This window comes from Homalodisca vitripennis, chromosome 8 (assembly GCF_021130785.1).
Source record: "Homalodisca vitripennis isolate AUS2020 chromosome 8, UT_GWSS_2.1, whole genome shotgun sequence".
In the NCBI taxonomy this organism is placed as follows: domain Eukaryota; kingdom Metazoa; phylum Arthropoda; class Insecta; order Hemiptera; family Cicadellidae; genus Homalodisca; species Homalodisca vitripennis.
The window spans coordinates 28,779,979-28,801,414 of NC_060214.1; positions in this window are offsets into that span (position 1 = coordinate 28,779,979).

Genomic DNA, 21,436 nt, shown 5'->3' on the forward strand with positions numbered 1-21,436 from the left:
TACTCAGACCCTCTTATATATAACACAGATTTGTGTGACAAGGTCATGAAACAAATTGTACCGAACTATGTTGCAACACTTACAGAGATCAACTTTCCTAAATCAATACCAGAAAATAGGCCTACTCACATACTGGAAAACAACTTTACAATAACCGAATTAGAGGAAGTAATTTCATCTAAAAAGAAGGATACTGCCCCAGGCTTTGACAACATAACTTATAGCATGATAAATAATCTTCCCCACAATGGAAAATTGATCATTTTAAATATAATAAATGAAGTTTGGAACAATAGAATCCCTATGCCGAAGGAATGGAAACACACCTATCTTAAATTTATCCTCAAACCTAACACTGATAAAAACAATGAAGAATCTTACCGACCGATATCACTTATCTCATGTCTAATGAAGATTTTCAATTCCTTAATTAAAAAACGACTTGAATGGTTTGTGGAAAAAAATAACATAATACCGAACACTCAATATGGATTTAGGAGGAAAAAAGGATGCGGTGATTATCTTCTTCACCTCATTACGGAAATCAACACAGCAATGACATACAACGAATATTCACTTGACCTTACCAAAGCATATGATAAGTTAGACATTACTTCCCTTCTCAGAAAAATGTTAAAATATGATATACCGGTAAAAATTGTTCAACATTGCCATAAATGGGTAACTGAACGACAAGTAACACTGAAACACCCTAGCATGCACTGTAGTAGAATAACCAACAGAGGCTTACCTCAAGGCAGTATCTTAAGTCCCCTAATCTTCTATATATATATTCCTGACATATTTCTGGAACTCCCTATTCAGGTTAATTCACTACAATACGCAGATGACATAATAATTTATAGTTCACATAAAAACTATGAAATAGTTCATACAAAGATACAAGAAACTCTTAGTAACCTAGAAACATACCGACACAAAAATAGCCTGGAGTTTAACCCTAAAAAGAGTAAGACTATTTGCTTTACCAGAAATAAGAGATTTGATCTAAATAATATAACCCTCTCCCTTGGTGGACTGTTTATCCCAAATGTTGATAAAATTAAACTACTAGGAGTAATAATAGACAACAAACTCAACTTCAATGAACATATTATTGCTGTTCAAAAACAATGTTTCAAGGACATAAATATCTTAAAAATAATGTCCAGTGGGCAAAATGGGGCTCATCCAGAATTCATCCTTAGAATCTATAAAGGATTAATTAGACCCAAACTTGACTACGCGAGTTTTTTATTTGGACACGTTTCTAAAAGAAGTTTAATTAAACTAGACATTGCACAAAACCTATCACCAAGAACTGCCATAGGAGCATATAAAACTACACCAATCATAGCCCTAAATTCTGAAACTGCGATTCTTCCTTTACACAAAAGGAGGTTGCTACTTACCGAGAAATTAATTTATAAGGTTATGACAGACTTAGAACACCCAGCAAACAATGCCTTATTGTTTCTACATTTTATTAAAAGCAATTTTCAATACTGGTAAAAGAAAAAGACTCCTTTATATTTGGAATCAGTGAGTAACATATCAAATTTATACCTAGGCCTAAAACAGGACCATATCCCTGAAAGAACCAACGAATGGAAAACAAATATCCCTATCATAATGGCAAAAAATCAATTTGAATGTCTAACAAACTATGAAAATGTACAAGAAAAGAAAAACCAAATTAACAATATAGGATTTAGACAGATTCATAATCCGACATTAAACATAACCTATAAAAATAACTTGTTTGTTTACACTGATGGATCAAAGTCAGAGGAAGGGACAGGGGCTGCCTTCTATATACCACAGCATCATTTCATAGCCAAATATAAATAATTACCCAGCATTACATCAAATTATTCAGCTGAATTATACGCCATTTACAAAAGTATATTATATTGTAGGGAATTGCAGAACAAAGATATAGTTATATTCACAGACTCACAATCAGCGATAAATGCTCTAAAATATTATGGAAATAAAAAACAAGACAATGATTTGCTCAATAGAATTCGCATTGAGACTATTAATAGTAAAAAGCATTTATTTTTTCATTGGATACCGTCACACGTTGGAATAACACACAATGAAGCAGTAGACAGATTTGCCAAAGATGCCTTAACTAGTGGAGATATTGTAAAGGACATAACAATCCCCATAGAAAACTACATGCGAGGGAGAAAGAAAGACATAACTAGAAAATATAATATGGAAATAAAAGAGTCCCCAAAAGGCAGTTGGCACAAAAAAATACAGCCTGACATTCCCCAAAAACCCTGGTTTTCACAAATAACTCTGAACAGACAGGACACAATTATAATTTGTAGAATAAGACTAGGCCATGCTAGAGTTAACAAAATATTACATTCTAAAAATCAATACTTTACACCTTTATGTTTACAATGCACACTAAATCAAGACGAAACGCTAGAACATTTGATATTTGAATGCCCACATTATTATACTTTCAGAAACCAGCATCTGAAAGAAACATTAAAACAATACCAACACAATCTAACCCAAGCTCTTAAATAAAACCAAATTGAAATATATAACGTAATAACTAATTTCCTTAGACAAATCAAAATAAAAATGTAATTTTAAAGTTACACACAAATTCACTCCAACACTAACACATAAATGTGGTATCCATTCCTGGGATTCTTAATCCGCGGCCTATCTCACCATTTCTGGGATAGGAAAGCTTGATGGGCCCCTAGCAAAGAAAAGTGACCCACCTTTTCCATCCTGAAAACCATTCTTATCTTAGATATCCTGACCTTTTACAACATTACAAAGACAAAACACACTAGGAATTATGTTGAGTGATATATATGTATGTTAAAAGTCAACCTATTGACCACTGATTAACAAAAACTCCTAAGTCAATAACCATTGTAACACTAACTTATATGTTTGTTTGTTGTAGATCATCATAATCAACAATTCAATCTAAGGGTTAAGCAACCACAAAAGTGAACTATGAGGCTGCATGGATAAAAAGGCATAGGCTAAAAGAAGAAGAAAAAAAACAGTCCTGGCCACAAACGTGATTGTTAGTACTATATTTCTCTATCCCTTCAATTGTTCAATAAGACTAGGCGTTCATTCCCGCTCTGGTTGTTGAAGTGCTCAGATCGTTGACTTGTAATTTTAGGTTAAACCTCTGTGCATACGTCCAGATCAATTACTCTGGTAGTGGTAACTACTTTGTGTATAACTGTTTGTCTAACATCACACTGACCTCTAACCCAAACTAGAAATATTTTATACTTTATATTATTTTGTAAATATCTTAACATATAAGCTATTAACTTTGAGCCTGTTTAGGCTGGACCTGTCATGTCGACAGGTTCAGCCTCGCCTATGGAAAGCTCATGTCGAGAGCGACATGGAAATACAAAAGGCTAGTAAGTACTATTTTTGCCCACAGATCATGACTATTCTAACCTAAATCTAAATAACAGGGGAAAACAAAAGGGTACAAGAAAATAATGACACAGATGGTTCAGAACAAATTCAATCTACCAATGATTTTAATCCACCATTACTTAAAAAAGCTCACTCATTTACAACGTCTCTATAAACCTGAAAATTCAGGGCCTTTTGAGGGTAATCATACAGGATAAAAAAAGAACAAAATAAACCCATTTTACAGTAGGAAAAATACTTAAAAAACATCATATGGACATTGACCACATTACACGAGCTGGTAAGAATATATCTGTTATTTGTAAAAAACTATATAGCAGCCAATAATTTAGTAAATTCACCACATCTGTTAGAAATTTAACGTATTTGTACCCCCAATTAGAGTACACACTCTCGGTGTAGTCTATGCAGAGCCGAGGTAAGTGAATTAGAAATTTTATCTGAGGCATCGTCAATATACCCAATTATTCAGGCTGAAAGAATCAGACGTAGAGTGAATGGTAATGACCAACTCACTAACACTCATTTTGTTTAAAATAACATTCGAGTCTGAAAAATTACCAGATTTTGTGTACCTTAATTATGTTCGTATGAAGGTAGACCCTATATGATTAGAGTGAAACAATGTTATCGTTGTTTTGCCTATGGACACGTAGCTAACTCACCTTGTAATAATAAACCTAGAATATGTAGGGAGGGACTGTGCTGGACCCTTCCACACAGATCCTTGTCAGGCTCCCCGCAAGTGTGTTCACTGCGGTGATTCACATAGCAGTAACTCTAAATTATTGCCCAGAGTATATAAGGCAAAATAATATATTAAAGATCGGATGAGTCTCATGAAAGAAGGTTATCATGTGGCAGCACAGTATTTTCCTATTACTTATAAAAAACAAGGTAAACCATCTCGATTACTAGGCCTATCTTATTCACAGGTCGCCCAATTTGACTTCACTGATGATGAAATCTACCCAAACACTACCAAGCTCACAGGCATCAAACACCTATCAGTCAATTAAATGTAAGTAATAGGTATACACCACTGCTTGCAGTCTCAGAAACCAAGTTCATCCCCCCAGCAACCGTTTTCGTCACAATTTAAGGTTAGTAGAACTAGCTATCGTTAAGGCCCATAAGAAATAGGTTTTTTATATAAACCTAAAGAAATAAGTAGGCCTATTGTTGATAAAACCAATTCGCCTACCAAACCAGTTCAGGATGATAAACTTAGTGTTCAAGATAAGTCCACCTCACATCACTCCTAAAAATAAAAATTGAGGAAATCAGAAAATAAATTGAACTCTACAAACATTACCAATCTCAAAACAAGTTGATGAAATTTTACTAAGCTATTTAAAGACTGGTACAACAGTTCAACAGAAAAATAAATTCACCAAATATCAAAATAAAATCTACTCCCGGAAACATCGCCAAGCAACAAACAGTTAGGCCTATCTCAACAAACGAAATTAGTTAATAAGAATGGTAACAAATAAACTTAACATAGTACAGTGGAATGCAAGGTCTCTTAAGCCTAAATGGGCCTGAAGGTCATGCATTTATTTACAAAAAAAGGAGATCCACATAGGTATTATCCAAGAATCTTGGTTACAAAAAAATGATAACCTATTAGATAATAATTACATTGTACATAACCTTAACAGACCTGATGGATATGGAGGAACCTCCTTATTATACATAAGTCAATTTCATATAATGTTGTTACAGAATATAACGATAACTATACACAAATGCAAGCTAATACAGGTAAATAATTACAATAGACCTATTATCATTTATAATATTTACTGCACAAATAATAAGATTAGGAATAGTTTTTTGGCACGAAACTATTTAGCCAAGATAAAGGTTATTACTTTGTTATGTGGTGATTTTAATGCCCATCACCCTTATTGGAATTTCGAGCAAAAGCAAATCACAGAGGTAATATAATTTTCAATGGAGTATAATGAATCACAATTCATACTATTAAATAATAAAAAACCATACAACATTACCAACCCTTTATCACCAAGCATCTAACAATTAGATCTGGCCTTCGCCACACCCAATCTTCATGCCTTAGTAGACGTAATGGGAGGTAGGTAATGATTCGTTAGGCAGCAATCACCTGCCTATATTCATGCAATTTAATATTAATTCCCTATCTAATGACTTCAATGTTACATACAATTTATTTTAATAATAATAAATGGAACTTTAAAAAAGGCAAATTGGTCTCTATATACAGAGACTGTTGAAAAATTGACTAATGAACTGCCAGACATCCCATTGGAAAAAACAATGGGATGAAAATGTATAGAATAATTAAATTAGCAGCAGACAAAGCAATACCAAAGTACAATACAGCAATTAATAGGCCTAAATTTACACCAAAAACAATGGGTGGAATGAAGCTTGCTCTCAAGCTGTTGCCAGCAGAAGGCTTGCATTTAGTTAAATTTAAAAACTGTATGACTGCTCTCAATTATCAAAATTATCAAGCTGCAAAAATTTAAAGCTAGGGAAGTAATTAGAATAGCTAAAAAACAAGGTTGGGAAAATTTATGTCAAAAAATTAATGACAAAAATAATTCCTTCATTTGCATGGAAAATAATTAAAAAACTTAAAAACTAATAATAATGCAAATACAATTTCTTTCAACCATTGAAGACAACGATCTTTGTGACAAATTCATGTGCCATATAGTTCCGGATTCAGTTCCCATGGAAAGCGAGATAATTTATTCCCAGGTACACCTTCTATGAAAAATGCTTCTCCTATAGAAAACTAATTTTAGTATTAAAGAAATAAAATGTAGCCATAGATTTTAAGAGGAAAGATACAACACCTGGTTTAGATGGAGTATCTTACAGCATGTTAAGACATTTACCACTCGTTGCTCGATTATATATCCTAAATATATTCAATAATATATGGAATGGAAGTATAGAATTACCAAGTAAGTGGAAACAAAGCAGAATTATTAGCTATCTTGAAAAACCGGAAAAAAAAATAAACATTTGGAGACTTCATTATAGGCCTATATCGTTAATACCCTGCATACTAAAATTATTTAATAGAATTATTAAAAATAGACTGGAATGGTTTGTTGAAAACTCTAACATTCTACCAAATACCCAATATGGATTTAGGAAAAGAATAGGATGTAATGATTATTTAATTAATTTTGTTTCAGAAATTCAAACTGCACTGACTTACAATGAAACTACTATTGCTGCCTCTTTAGATTTATCAAATGCTTATGATACAGTACACATACCAGAATTAATAGGAAAGCTGAAGTGTTATAATATTCCATGGAAGTTTATTTCTCATATTAATTTCATGGCTAATCAATAGACAATTAATTTTTAATTAGCTCTAAGTCAACTATAACTAGGGACACAAATAAGGGATTACCGCAAGGTAGTGTTCTAACGTCCCTTGTTGTTCGCACTGTACATAGCTCACATTAATTATTATATTCCTAATTATGTAAAATCACTTCAATTTGCAGATGACATTGTGTTATACTCCTCTGGAAAACATAACGAGACAGTCTACACAAACATGCAAACACACTCTCAGCACAGTACAATCAAACTTCAGTCAACTCCATCTGGAATTCAATGCACAACCAAAAGTAAGGTGATAATATTCACACGAAAAAAAACATTAACACTGATAAACAAATTAGAATTAATAATCAAATAATACCTGTAGTAAGTTCTATTAAACTATTAGGTATGATTATAGACAATAAGTTAGATTTCAAAAACTCATATTAATAAATTGTTTGTAAAATGCCAAAAAAGACGTTGATATAATAAAGTCTGTAGTTTGTGGCACTAACGGTACAAACACCTGAGTTTGCAATGATTATATATAAAAGCTTAATAAGAGCAAATTAGATTATGGGGCATTTCTTTATGGACATGCATGTAGAAAAGAATTAAAAAAACTAGATTCAATCCAAAAACCAAGCCATAAGAATATCACTAGGTGCTTTTAAAACAACACCAATTATTGCTCTACAAGCAGAAGCCGGTATTCAATTCTTAAGCAACAGAAGGAAGTTTCTATGTGATAAATTTATTTATAAAATCTTAACTCATGAAAAATCATCCAGCATACAGAAATTTAATGTTTCATTAAAATGTTGACAGACTGTATGTCATACTGGAAGAAAAAGAATCAGCCACTGTACATACAATCTATATCAAAAATTCATTCCTTAGATTTAAATATATTAAAAAAGGAAAGTTATAAAACCTTTTGGGATTTCAACAATCCAATATTAATGATGACCAACAATATTAAATTTAAGCCACAATATAGATAATCGACATACTACAAAAAAGGTAAGCAATAGTACAATTACCAAACAAACCTTTTTGGATCTAATCAATACCAACTATGAAACAACATTTGCACTTCTACACTGATGGATCAAAATCCACATTGGGGACAGGTGCAGCTTACTATGTCCCAGAGCTGGACATCACAGGTAAGTTTTCATTAGAAAATCAGGTTTCTAGTTACTCAGCTGAACTACTTGCTATTTTAAAAGCAACACAAAACCTTTAACTCAATAGATCAACAAGATATAGTAATATTTACTGATTCACAAGCACTCGATAAAAAGTCTATAACAGCTATAAAGGAGAAGGCATTCCAGTGGAGTATTATCTATGAAGTTATTAAAAGTGGTAAATAAAATGTAACATTTCAATGGATCCCGGGACACTCAGGTATTTATTGTAATGAATATGTAGATAGCCTAGCCAAAGACTCAATAACGAACGGCATACAAGATAACAAATATTTTACATTCCACCAGATGATTTCAAAGCCTACCAACGGAGAAAATCTGCCAGCAGAAAATGAACAGAAGTACCAACTATCACAAAAAAGCGCAATGGTATAAACAAATTCAGACAACGACTATTTCATAATCGATGGTATAGTACTGCAGACTTCAACAGAAGGGAAATGGTAAAATATTATTAGATTAAGGTTTGGACATGCCAAGGTAAACGCTTAGACTATATGATATTAAAAAATATTTCACACCATTGTGTCTAAGCTGCACTCAAGCTCAACGCGAAACACTTGACCATGTAATTTTACAATGCCCAGCCTACGAATATGCAAGAGATCGGTGCTTTAAGGTAATTAAAAATTTAACATCAATATCTAATATTAACTTAACGTATTTAATGAAATTAGAAGACATAAAAAGTATATAAAGAAATAAATAACTTCTCATGACCATAAACAAATACATTTAATAACAAATCAACAAAACACAATACATATATGTATCCTGGTTTTGGCCTTTAATATCCGTGGTCCATATTTCGGATTAGGTAATTGCCTGAAGGACCCCTGGCGGGAAGACTCCCCAAATCCTGAATATCTATCTATAGAATCCCATAGTAATCCCGCTATTTATTAACAAACACAAAACAATTGTAGGTTACACAAAACATTATATGTCCAATAATTAAACCCAAACTAATAATATATAAACTAATTCTTCCCAATTAAATTACCACAGAGGTTTAACAACACAGTGAACCACGAGGCTGCATGGGATTATGCCCGAGCCTTTATTATAAACAGAAAAAAAAAAACTCCCAAGAAGCTTATTGTCACTTTGTTACGACTTTGACAATCATGGATAGCTGTGATTCCAATCTTTACTCTTGTGTTCATTGAGTTACGGAACTTCGAGTGATTAGGACGTGTGGTTGCCGATTTCCTGTGTTCTATTCTTACTGGTTCTTCTTCTCGAGCTTTTTAACTGGTATTTTAGTTTAATAAAATGTAACCTTAACCTTAATTGGAGTTTTCTTTTGTTTTAATAATATTATTTTATCATAACATTAAATAGTTTTATTTGTCATTTTTCTATAAATTACATCACACACACAGAGTAGTGTAATAATTTCATGACTTGGCTGGACCTGACACGATGGATGCAGGAAGGACATGAACCCCTCTGAACTAGAAATAGCGGTAGATTCGTTATTAAAATCTAACATGGATACGTCAGATCATACTTATAGTACTATTAACACTGATAATGACACAAATACAAATGAGTTAAAACGAAAATGGGAAAATGTAGAGAACACTAACTCAAAAAATGAACAGACAACTGAGATTAAAAAAAGTTTTATTAAAAGATATTACAAAGAAAGTAACAAAGGGCCATACGAAATCATAGTTGTTCAACATAAAAGTAAAAAAAAATTAAATCCATTTCAGATTGGTAAAATAATAAAACAACACCACAATGACATAGATTTCATAGTACGTGCAGGCAACAACCTGTCTGTCACATGTAAAAATTACACTGCTGCAAATAATCTAATCGATTCACAATTCTTAACAAATTATAATGTATTTGTACCAACCATAAAAATTTATTCTGTTGGAGTCGTTTTCATTGAACCAGACATAAGCGAAAATGAAATACTCAATGAAACTGTTAGCGAATATCCATTGGTACAAGTACAAAGGATTAAAAGGAGAGTTAACAACTCTCTTATAGATACTCACTTTGTTAAAATTACCTTTGATTCAGATTGTTTACCTGAATACATTAAACTTAACTATAGTTGAATGAAGGTAGAAACATTTGTCATCCAGGTTAAACAATGTTTTAGATGTTTTTCATACGGACACGTAGCCAATTCTCCTTGCAAAAGTGACAGTCTCTGTAAGGACTGTGGGGATAAATATCACTCTGATGAGTGCACACAACCTCGAAGGTGCATACACTGTTATGGCCCACACAGTAGTTCATCAAAATTATGTCCAGAATTTAAGAGACAAAAATTGATTAAAAATAGAATGAGTCACCATAAAGAGGATTATTTTAAGGCTAGCCTACATTACCCAATATCATACAAAGCAACAAAAAGCACACAATTTAAAAGACAATCATACGCTGACAAAATCAAAACAAATTTTGACTCTGAATATCCAGAGTTACCTGAATTAACACATAATATATCAACAAATATCAATACATATAACAGGTTCTCACCTTTGAGCGATGTAATGGAGCAGGATGACAGAGCTAGTTCAAATATGTTCAATTATAAAAAACCTATATCTAGGGAAAGTACAATAAGCTACAATAGTAATAAGCAATACAATCAAAAGCATCCAACCAGATATGACAATTCCACTAAAAGAACCACAGTCATCAGATATACTTAGCCTAGGTAAATCAGTACCTGGACATAACCCTAGTAGTGTAAGTAGGGATCAATTGAAAGATCTCCTGCACAGTAAAATTAGTGAAATAAGAAGCAAATGCCTTAAAGTCAATTTGTCAAATGTAAATAGTGCAAAAAAACAAATGGAAGAGATTTTTTCTTCCTTCCTCTCCAATGAGAGTCCACCCAAGGGAAAAACTGCTAAGCCCCCAGATAAACTGAATAAAGTAGTTACTGTTAGAGGTAGTAACACAAACATTAAGAGATAATACATCAGGACATGTCAAATGACCTCAATCTGATACAATGGAATGCTAGGTCTCTAAAGCCTAAATGGCCAGAGACCATACAATTATTTAAGACGGAAAAAATACATATAGGTTTAATTCAGGAATCATGGTTAGATGAAAATGAATCTTTAACCGATGATAATTATACATTATTAAAAGTAAACAGAGATGACAGCTATGGAGGTATAGCTGTCATTATTCATAAATCTATTAAATATAAAACCATATATGAATTCAATGACAATGTAGTACAATTATTAGCTATTGAAATTAGAAATTTTAAAGTACCTATTAATATATACAATATTTATTGTACTAATAAATATATACCTCGTTCCTTTTGGAATGACAAACTTTTTAACAAGGATAATGGATATACAATTATTTGTGGTGACATGAATGGACATCATCCGATTTGGGGTCCATTAAAGGCTAATTCGAGAGGCAATACTATTTTTGAAGAATACAGTAATTCATCATTCATATGTATAAATGATGGTAGGACTACAACCATACCAACATTTTGTCATCAACCAACCGCTATTGATCTGACTTTTGTGACGCCTAACCTATATTCACTATTAACATCCTAGGAAATAAATAAAGATGCACTAGGTAGCAATCATTTCCCAATTTCAATCAAATTTGACATAACTAGTATTTGTAATAGGCCTAATAGAATATTAAACAACAATGTAGGTGAAAGTAAAAAATTCAATTTTAAGAAGGCGGATTGGAGTAAATACAATAATTTAATAGAAAATAAGATTAATAGCATACTAATGCAAAATTGTAATATTAAAGTGTTGTATAATATCATTCTAGAAGCTGCAGATAAATCTATACCTAGATACAAAGTGTGTAATAATATAAACTTTAACTTTAGGCCTAATGCATGGTGGACAGATGAATGTTCCCAAGCCGTAGCTCGCAGAAGACTGGCTTTCAGTAATTTTAAAAATAATATGTCCGCACTCAACTATCACAAATTTCAACTAGCTCAGGTAGCAGCTAGAGAAACAATACAAAATGCAAAACGGCTAGGCTGGGTTAAAATATGTAATGAGATAAGCAAACACAAATCTTCTCCACTCGCTTGGAGAATGATCAAAAAATTAAAGTGTAATCAATCTAACTGTAAAAATGGAAGCCTACTTAATAATAATGAACAGCTTTGTGAGAATTTTATGAAACAAATCACACCAGATTATGTTCCTAATAGAGAAGATTTGTTTCATATAGGCCTATGTGACTCTAATAACAGTACTTACCCTTTCCTAGAAGATGATTTTACATTCAAGGAATTAGAGTTAGCGATTTTGTCTAAAAAGAAAGATACCTCACCAGGTTTGGATGGCATCACATATAAAATGATAAAATACTTACCATCTAATGCACTACAATATCTCTTAAATGTTTTTAATAATATATGGAATAATAAATCGGATATACCACAAATATGGAAACAATTCAGAGTGATAGGTATATTGAAGCCCTCAAAAAACAAAAATGATGAAGCATCATACAGGCCTATATCACTTATTCCGTGTATGGTTAAAGTTTTCAACACTATGATTAAGAATAGGCTTGAATAATGGTACATCGACAGGTCAAACATAATACCAAACACTCAATATGGTTTTCGAAGGAAAAGGGGTTGTAATGATTATATTGTAACATTATTAACCGATATTCACACAGCATTGTCTTTCAATGAGACACTTATTGCCACATCATTGGATATTACGAGTGCGTACGATAATGTCTCAATCCCAGTTTTGTGTAGTAAGATGTTAGAACTTGGTATTCCTAATAAAATTGTTAAATACTGTCATCAATGGCTATCTGATAGGGAAATAATCATGAGTCATTCTAGTTCAGTAATACCAAGACGCAATTATAAGGGCCTCCCTCAAGGCAGTGTTTTGAGTCCTATATTGTTCTCCATCTATATTGCTGAGGTTAATAATTTTATACAACAACCCACCAGATCTTTACAATACGCTGATGACGTTTTAATATATTCGTCTGGTAATGGATTCGAGCAAACGCAAACTAATGTACAAAGAGCAATTGATTCACTTGAGAAATATTTTGGCCAATCGCACCTACATTTCAATGGTAATAAAAGTAAAGTAATTATTTTCACGAGAAAGAAAAATGTAAGCAATCTAAATCTGTTAGTGGAAGGATGTGTTTGTTATTCCTGTAGTGGATAATTTAAAAATTCTGGGAGTCACAATAGACAACAAACTCACGCTAAGACCGCATATTGAAAATGTTAGTAAGTTATGTTTGAAAGATATTGATATAATTAAATTTATGGCCTGTGGTACAAAAGGAATTCACCCTGATTTGGCCCTACAGATATACAAAGGCCTTATAAGGTCCAGATTAGATTATTGTTGTTTTGTATATAGTAATGTTCCCAAAAAAGACCTTCGTAAATTAGATTTAATTCAGAATCTAGCTTTAAGAACCGCAATAGGAGCTATGAAAAGCACGCCAATTATTGCCTTACAAGCAGAATGTAAAATAGCCCCACTGGAAATGAGAAGAAATATGCTAACAGATAGATTGATATACAAGATTTGTACAGGAAAAAATCATCCTACCTTCTATAAAATAATGTACTTGAAGTTGTTAACTTCCAACTTTACATACTGGAGGAATAAAAAGCTTCCACAAATTATAAAATCGGTAGATAGAATAAGCAAATACAATCCAAATTTTGATACCAATTTGGAATATAAAACCCAAAATGACTTTGAAAAACCTTTAGTTATGACCCATATAAACCTCACATGTATTGATTCAGTAGATTATAATAATAGTATAAGTAAAAAGGGAAATAATATGACAGTATTAAAACAACACTTTCTAAAAAATTATAAGTTAACCTCAAATGCAAGTAAACAACATCTTGAGGCTAACAAGGAAAGTATTAAAATATTCACTGATGGGTCAAAGACCAAAGAAGGCGTAGGCGCTGCCTTCTACATACCCGATTTGAATACCAGTGTAAAGTTTAAGTTAAATAAATATGTATCGAATTATACTTTTGTAATATACTATTACTATTATACACTTTAAATAAATGGTTAAACTTAATTTGTATTCTGATTATAGTTAGAAATAACAAATAACTCAGTATGATATAAATGTGAAATTTAATGATGATAAATTAATTGACATACAAGTTTGAATTTTGAAACAAGATGGAGGATACAATAATGGTAAATTTTTAAATACAATTCTTAATTTTTAGGGCAGGGTGGTCGTGCTGGCTTAATGAAATAGAAATATTGGGTATTTTATTTTATAACAGATATTGTAATTTTGAAAAATAATTGTTGTTAAATTTTAATTATATTAATTTTGAATTATTAGCAAAATCGAATGTTCCTGGGTTTTATGTTCTTCCAATGAATCACTAGTAAACTTAAAAGGAATTTTCTCACCCAATGTCTGTCTTCTGCTTCTTTGTACTTCAGTGATAATAAGAATTTAATAAAGTAACCTTTCAAATACTGCTGAATAAATGTAACCAGTTTCTTTATAATAATAATCTTGCTTCACTTCTTCCAGATCCCTCTCTCCTCTTCACCTTTCAAATATCTGCTCTCCTCACTCTTCAACAATCATCCCTGCACACTGTATCACTGACTTTAGTTCACTTTATAACTTTTGAATTTTATATGTAATAAGGTGAATTTTGATTAATTTTGATATATTTAATTTTGTATTTATTTTTGTTTGTATTAAAATTTGAGACAATTTATAAATAATTATTCCTTAATTATTATTACTAATAAATTTCTAAATTAAATTAGGCCTAAGTATTGAAATGGATGTGAGATGGGTGTATGAAATGAGTCATTACAATATCCCCTTAGAAATCATGTGAAATAAATGAACATGGTTTCGATACAATGACGAATGAATAGCAAATGACACATATAGATGTGTGATACTTAAAGAGAAGGATGAACCACATTAAATGAGTGAATTAATTGATGATCTTACATACTATTTAATAAATTTAATTAACAAACAAACAATAGGGAAAAGGAGAACAAAATTAACATTAGGGTTAGGTAGTATTTAAGCTAAGCCAACGAACAAAGTTACAAGTTTCTTAGTATACAATAAACAAACAATAGAGAAACATTAGATCAATGGCAAATATTAACTTAATGTCAAAGGACATAGTTTTATTTTTGGAAATACACATTTAATGAATTGTGTACCGAATAGCGGTATACTTTCCACTAACAAATTATTATCCCCTCCTGATAGGAAAATGTTTATATAGTATTGATTAAAAGTGTCTATGTCACTGGGTGTATAGTTGCACTGTTTATTTGGGGAAATAGTATTAATTTCACACAGGTCCCAACGCGTCAACTTCAGTATCTTCTGTAGCGTTGTTGACCGAGTTTTTATATGGCTTCAAAGAGGATATATGATAAGGTCCATATACATGCTCTTGGGATAAATCAGAAATTTGGTAGGTCGATTTCCCGAGGATTTCTTGAATTATGAATGGTCCTTCGTACACTTCAAATAATTTTGATGTTTCACCAGCTATAGCTTTAGAAATGTGATGGGACTTTACCAATACTTGGTCATTAATTTGGAGAGAAACTGGTTTTCTCTTTTCATTTATCTTATCAGATCTCTTCTTTCTACTTTCTTCAAGTTTACGCCTTGCAATCAGTAGTTTGTGTTCGATTGGTACTTCTTCAGCTAGAGGGTTTGATACATATTTTTCCCAAAATCTGATATTTCTTGTTCCAAACTGTAGTTCGTTTGGTGTGAATCCAGTTGATTCATGGTAAATTTCAATAAGACATTCATTTATAACAGGTACATATTTCACCCATCTCTTATGATTCTGTGAACAATATGTTCTGAGACAGCGCTTTATTTCTCTAATTGGCCGTTCTGCCAAATTAAAACTGGGGTGATACACTGGACTGTATATTAATTGTATGCCGTGGGATTCAAATTTCCTGATCCATTCGTTACTTTTAAATTGGGTTCCGTTATCTGATTGAATTCGTTTAGGAAAACCGTAATTAGGAAAGTGATGGTGAAATAATTTATGTAATATACTTCTGGTTGTTGCTCTTTGCAGTGGATAAAGTTTAACGAATTTGGTAAATATGTCAATAACAATTAACATGTATTTTGTATTTCCTACACTAGTCGGTAAGGGACCTATGATGTCAACTGCTAACTGGTCATTCTTCTCTCTGCATTTAACTCCTTTGGCTTGACTGTTGAGTGGATGGTTGTTGATTTTGCAGCGCTGACATTTATCACATGATGATAACAGTTGCCTGATTGTTCGATGCATATTCTTGAAAATAAAATTTTCACGCAGTAACAGGAAACATTTTTTTGCACCGCAGTGTAGATAATAGAGATGGCATTCTAGTATTAGTGGTTTAATTACTGATTCTGGGATGACTATAAGCCATTTGCCCTTAAATTTTTGTAGTAAAGTGTTGTCATATAAACGATAATTAGTATATAATTGTTGAAATTCATTTGTTTCCATAGGTGACTGTAAGATTTCTATAAGTGGTTGTAGTTTAGGGTCTTGATGTTGAAGCTGAGGTAAGTTTCGGAGTTGATCTTGTAGATGTTGGTCGGGAATTCTCTCGATGTAATGAATAGATAACTCAGTGAGGTTGTTTGCATCGCTTGACATGTGTTGTGGGGATATACGACTGAGAGTGTCAGCAGTAATGTTGTCCGTCCCTTTGCAATGGATTATTTTAAAGTCGTACTCTTGTATAGCCAATATCCATCTTGCTAATCTATTGTTTAGCAAACGGCAGGTTTTCAAAAAGGTTAAGGCGTGGTTATCTGTAATTACTGTTAACTTAACGCCCATAACAATGTATCGACACTTCTGTAGGCAGTGGATTATAGCCAATAATTCCTTTTCGGTTGTGGTGAAACGCTGTTCTGCTGGTTGTAATGTGCGTGATATGAACATAATTGCAGCTTTTTCGTTATTGTCTTTTATTTGATATAGATGTCCGCCAATTGCAAATTCGGACGCATCGGTCTGTAAGTAGAATTCTTTGGATGGATCGGGGTGTGTTAGAGTGTTAGTTTTTATGAACAGCTGTTTAATTTTGTTGAATGTTGTATCATCATCTCTAGTCCAATTAAATTTAACCTTCTTTGACGTTAGTCGTAATAGTGGCTGGACTGTTTCAGAGAATTTATGAATAAATTTATTGTAATAATTGATACATCCGAGGAATGCTTTTAATTGTGTACGACTTCTGGGAGTTGGGAAGTTTAGAATTGGATCAATCTTACTGTTATCCATACGAAGACCTTCATTTGTTAGAGTAAAACCTAGGAATGGTACAGAATCTTTACAGAATTGAGATTTTTCAAAGTTTATTGTCATATTGGCTTCAGCTAGCTTTTTGAATATGTATTCTAGGTGTTGTAGATGTGTATTGAAATCGGGGGAAATGATACATATGTCATCAACGTAAATTGCTGTGAAAGCTTCTATCTCATCATCAAACACGTTATCAAGAGCTCTTACTAGTGCAGCTTGGGATGTAGAAATTCCAAATGGTGTGACTTTGTACTGGTAGGTCTTGCCTCTAAATTGGAATGCGGTGTATTGACGCGAAGTTTTAGTAAGTGGGATTTGCCAATATGAAGCCGTTAAGTCTACACTGCTTATGAATTTTGCGTTTCTACATTTACTCAGAATTTCGCTAACACTGCGGTTACATTCGAAATCTGGTTTAATTATTGCGTTTATTTTGCGGGCATCTAAACACAATCGAATTTCTCCAGACTTTTTAATTACTGGGATGATAGCATTTACGTAGGTACTTTTGCTTCTCTCGATTATGTTAAGGTTCTCCATGCGTTGAATCTCAGCTTGTACAGCGTCTTGGTACAGCTTGAGGTACTGGATAGGTTAATGATTTAAAATTTTTAGGATTTTCTATATTTAATTCGTGTTCATATTTAGTGCAACATCCGGGTTTGTCTGAGAAAACGTCCCTATATCGGTATAGTAGATTGATCAAACATTGTTTTTGTTCTTCATTTATGTAGTTATTAGGGCTTAGAGTTTTCATTATATCTTCCACCGACATATTATCTTTGGATGATATATTGTGTTGTGCATCAATGTAATCATTATTCTCATTATTAATATTGTTATCTTCCCATTGTTTTATAGTGCCATACTCATTAAATGTTGACATTGAGTCATTAAAATCTTCCATAAGCATAACGCCTTGTTGAGTGGTGATTTCACGTAAGTGCTCTTCATTTATTGCCATTACAAACTTCATTACAACATGTGTATTGTTTATTTTCATATTTATTGTATTATTATTAAAGTTTAGCTCTGCTTTCCATAATACTAGCATATCCATTCCTAAAATCACTGGTTTGACAAGATGCGGTACTATAAGGAATTGTATGTGAGTAGTCTCGTCAGCTACTGTCACAGGTACATATATTACTCTGTTGATTCGTTTTGAAATGTTTCCAATAGCAGTTTTAATGGTAGTATTGGCTAGAGGCAGTTCTTCAAATGGCTTTAATGATTGTTGGTTATCCATAAACCAAGACTCTGACAAACAAGTAATAGATGATCCGGAATCAATTAAGGCATTAGTTTCTACATTATTAATTTTGATGTTAATTTCTGGACATCTTATTTGTATAGGATTAGTTATTAGTGGATGTTCTATTTTTTCATCAAAAAGGAAATCTTTATCACATATTATGTTGTTAACTTGAAATTCACTACTAGGGTTATAGTTCGAAGAATAATTCTGATTTAAATATCCGAGGTCGTTATTTCCTAGCGCTGTAGTTTCGTATTTTATTCCTGGTGCTATGTTTCCTCGGTTCCGTTCTACAGCGCGCAGCCGTTTCCCGCCGCTGGGAAGTCTTCGCTGCGGTCGTTGCCGGTACTAGAAGGTGGATTTCGAGCATTTTCTCCCTGCCGCACGATAGTGCATACTTGTGCCTGTTCTGTGGTGGGGTGATGTCTGTCGTTTCCTGGGTAGTAATGGGTATTCTGTCGATTTTGGTAGTGGTCTCTGTATGGTTGTGTCTTACTCTTGAATTCATTATTATTACGACTGTTGTATGGGTGGTAATAGTTCTTGTTATGTTGGTTTCGATCATTATAATGTTGATTTTGTCCGTGACATTGATTCCTTGGCTGATATGCTCTTTGTTCAATGTTATTATGTGGTGTGACTGGGGATTGGTGAGGTTTCTGGTGTATTGGCTTATAACCAGATGAATTGTGATTTTGGGATGAAATTATTTTGTTCCGTTTTGGGCCGTCTCGGATGTCTTCTCGTTGTAGTAATCGTTCGAACTCTTTAATGGTGTTAATGTTTTGAACGCTCCGGCTATCCTGAATAATTTGTTCAAACCGTTCCGATAAAATGGTGACGATTTCTTCTTCGGTTATTAGTGGGGTAATCGATTGTAGTGTGATAACACGCTCGGTGAAGTATTCAGCACGAGTCAATGTTCCATTATTCTTGTAATGTTCTCATTCTATTTTTGCACGTATGCCGCGTTGCACATCACGACTCCAATATTTCGTAGTAAATTCTTGTGCAAAATCCTCCCAGCTTTTAATATCGTGTTTTATTAATTGGAACCATCGTGACGCGTGACCTTCGAGACTACTTTCTAATATGTCAATGAGATGTTCAGTGTTAGATGTGTGTGTGAGTTGCACACGACCTATATTTTTTTCGTAATACCTTCTAATTTTTTGTAAAAATTCCATTGGACTGGTAGAACGTCCGTTGAATTTTGGCACTTGTCTGTCTACAGAATCTCCTCCGGTACAAATGACTTGCAATGGTTCACATGGTTTCGTCTCAATTTGAGATTTAGATTTTATATTTTCTAATTCACATTCATATTTATTAATACACTCGGCTAGATTGTTTATTCTATCATGATTGTTTTGGATTTGTGGTTGAATTTCATTTATAATGGTTTTGATTTGTATTTTATTTGTTTCCGCGTTTTCATGTCGTACTTGGTCTATAGCATTTTTTATTTCAAAAGCAATTTTATTTTCTAGAGTTTGATTTTTGTTTTGTACCGATTCTAATATCTTGAACTGTTGGTTATTCATCTGTTGGTTTACAAATGCCTTATGTTCTTCAAAACTATGATTTAATTCTCCTCTAATGCTGTCAGTGGATTCTTTAATTTTCAGGTCTATTTTTTCACGGAATTGATCTTGATTGTCCCTTATAGCGTTCAATTCATTTCGGAATTCAGTTTGATTATCCCGCAGTTCATTAATTTGTGTCTCGAGTGTCTCCCTACAAGATTTGATTTCATAGCTAAGTTCGATTTTAGTTTTAGAAATACAATCACTTATTTCGTTTATTTTTGCGTTTAGGTTTTCGTTTAACTCAGATTTAGTGTTAATCAAATTTTCATTAAGTTGTTTTAAACCGTTCATGATAGCATGAAGAGCTGTCGATTGGGATTCGTCAGCGGTTTGTTTATTTGACCTGTCACTGCCAATGGCATCAACTGATTGAGTATAATGAGAATGTTCAACTACGTTTAGTGTGGGAGGCGCAGTAGCTCCATCTTCACGTCTCTGCAGGGAATCGGGGAAATTTGCCGCGTAGGTGTTGGTAGCACTGTTTTCATTCATCCGTGATTGGTTGTCGACCGCTGTGAGAATGTTGACTTGGTTAGCGCGAGGAATTGTGGGAGTTTGTTCTGCTTCTTCTCTCTGTTCGCTTTCGTCTTCGATACCGGGATTAATGGCGTCTTTGTTTACGTTTAGCACTTGGTTATTTTCCATATTATCTGTTGGGAATGGGTACCGTTTAGGGTATCTTAAATTAAAATCACGGGACATTAATTGCGATAAAAGATAGAATAATATTACAGGACTAATGTATTGTTAATTAAATCTTTATATAGTGAGTTATTAAATAACCTATAGCCTATTGACAGACAATATGAATAAATGACAACTAACTACGTACAGTACTTATGTCTAGGCTATTGTTACGATCTAGAAAATTGTCTCAAATCAAAGATTATAAATATTTCATTAAGCCACTACGTTGGACGCCAATTTTGTAATATACTATTACTATTATACACTTTAAATAAATGGTTAAACTTAATTTGTATTCTGATTATAGTTAGAAATAACAAATAACTCAGTATGATATAAATGTGAAATTTAATGATGATAAATTAATTGACATACAAGTTTGAATTTTGAAACAAGATGGAGGATACAATAATGGTAAATTTTTAAATACAATTCTTAATTTTTAGGGCAGGGTGGTCGTGCTGGCTTAATGAAATAGAAATATTGGGTATTTTATTTTATAAAAGATGTTGTAATTTTGAAAAATAATTGTTGTTAAATTTTAATTATATTAATT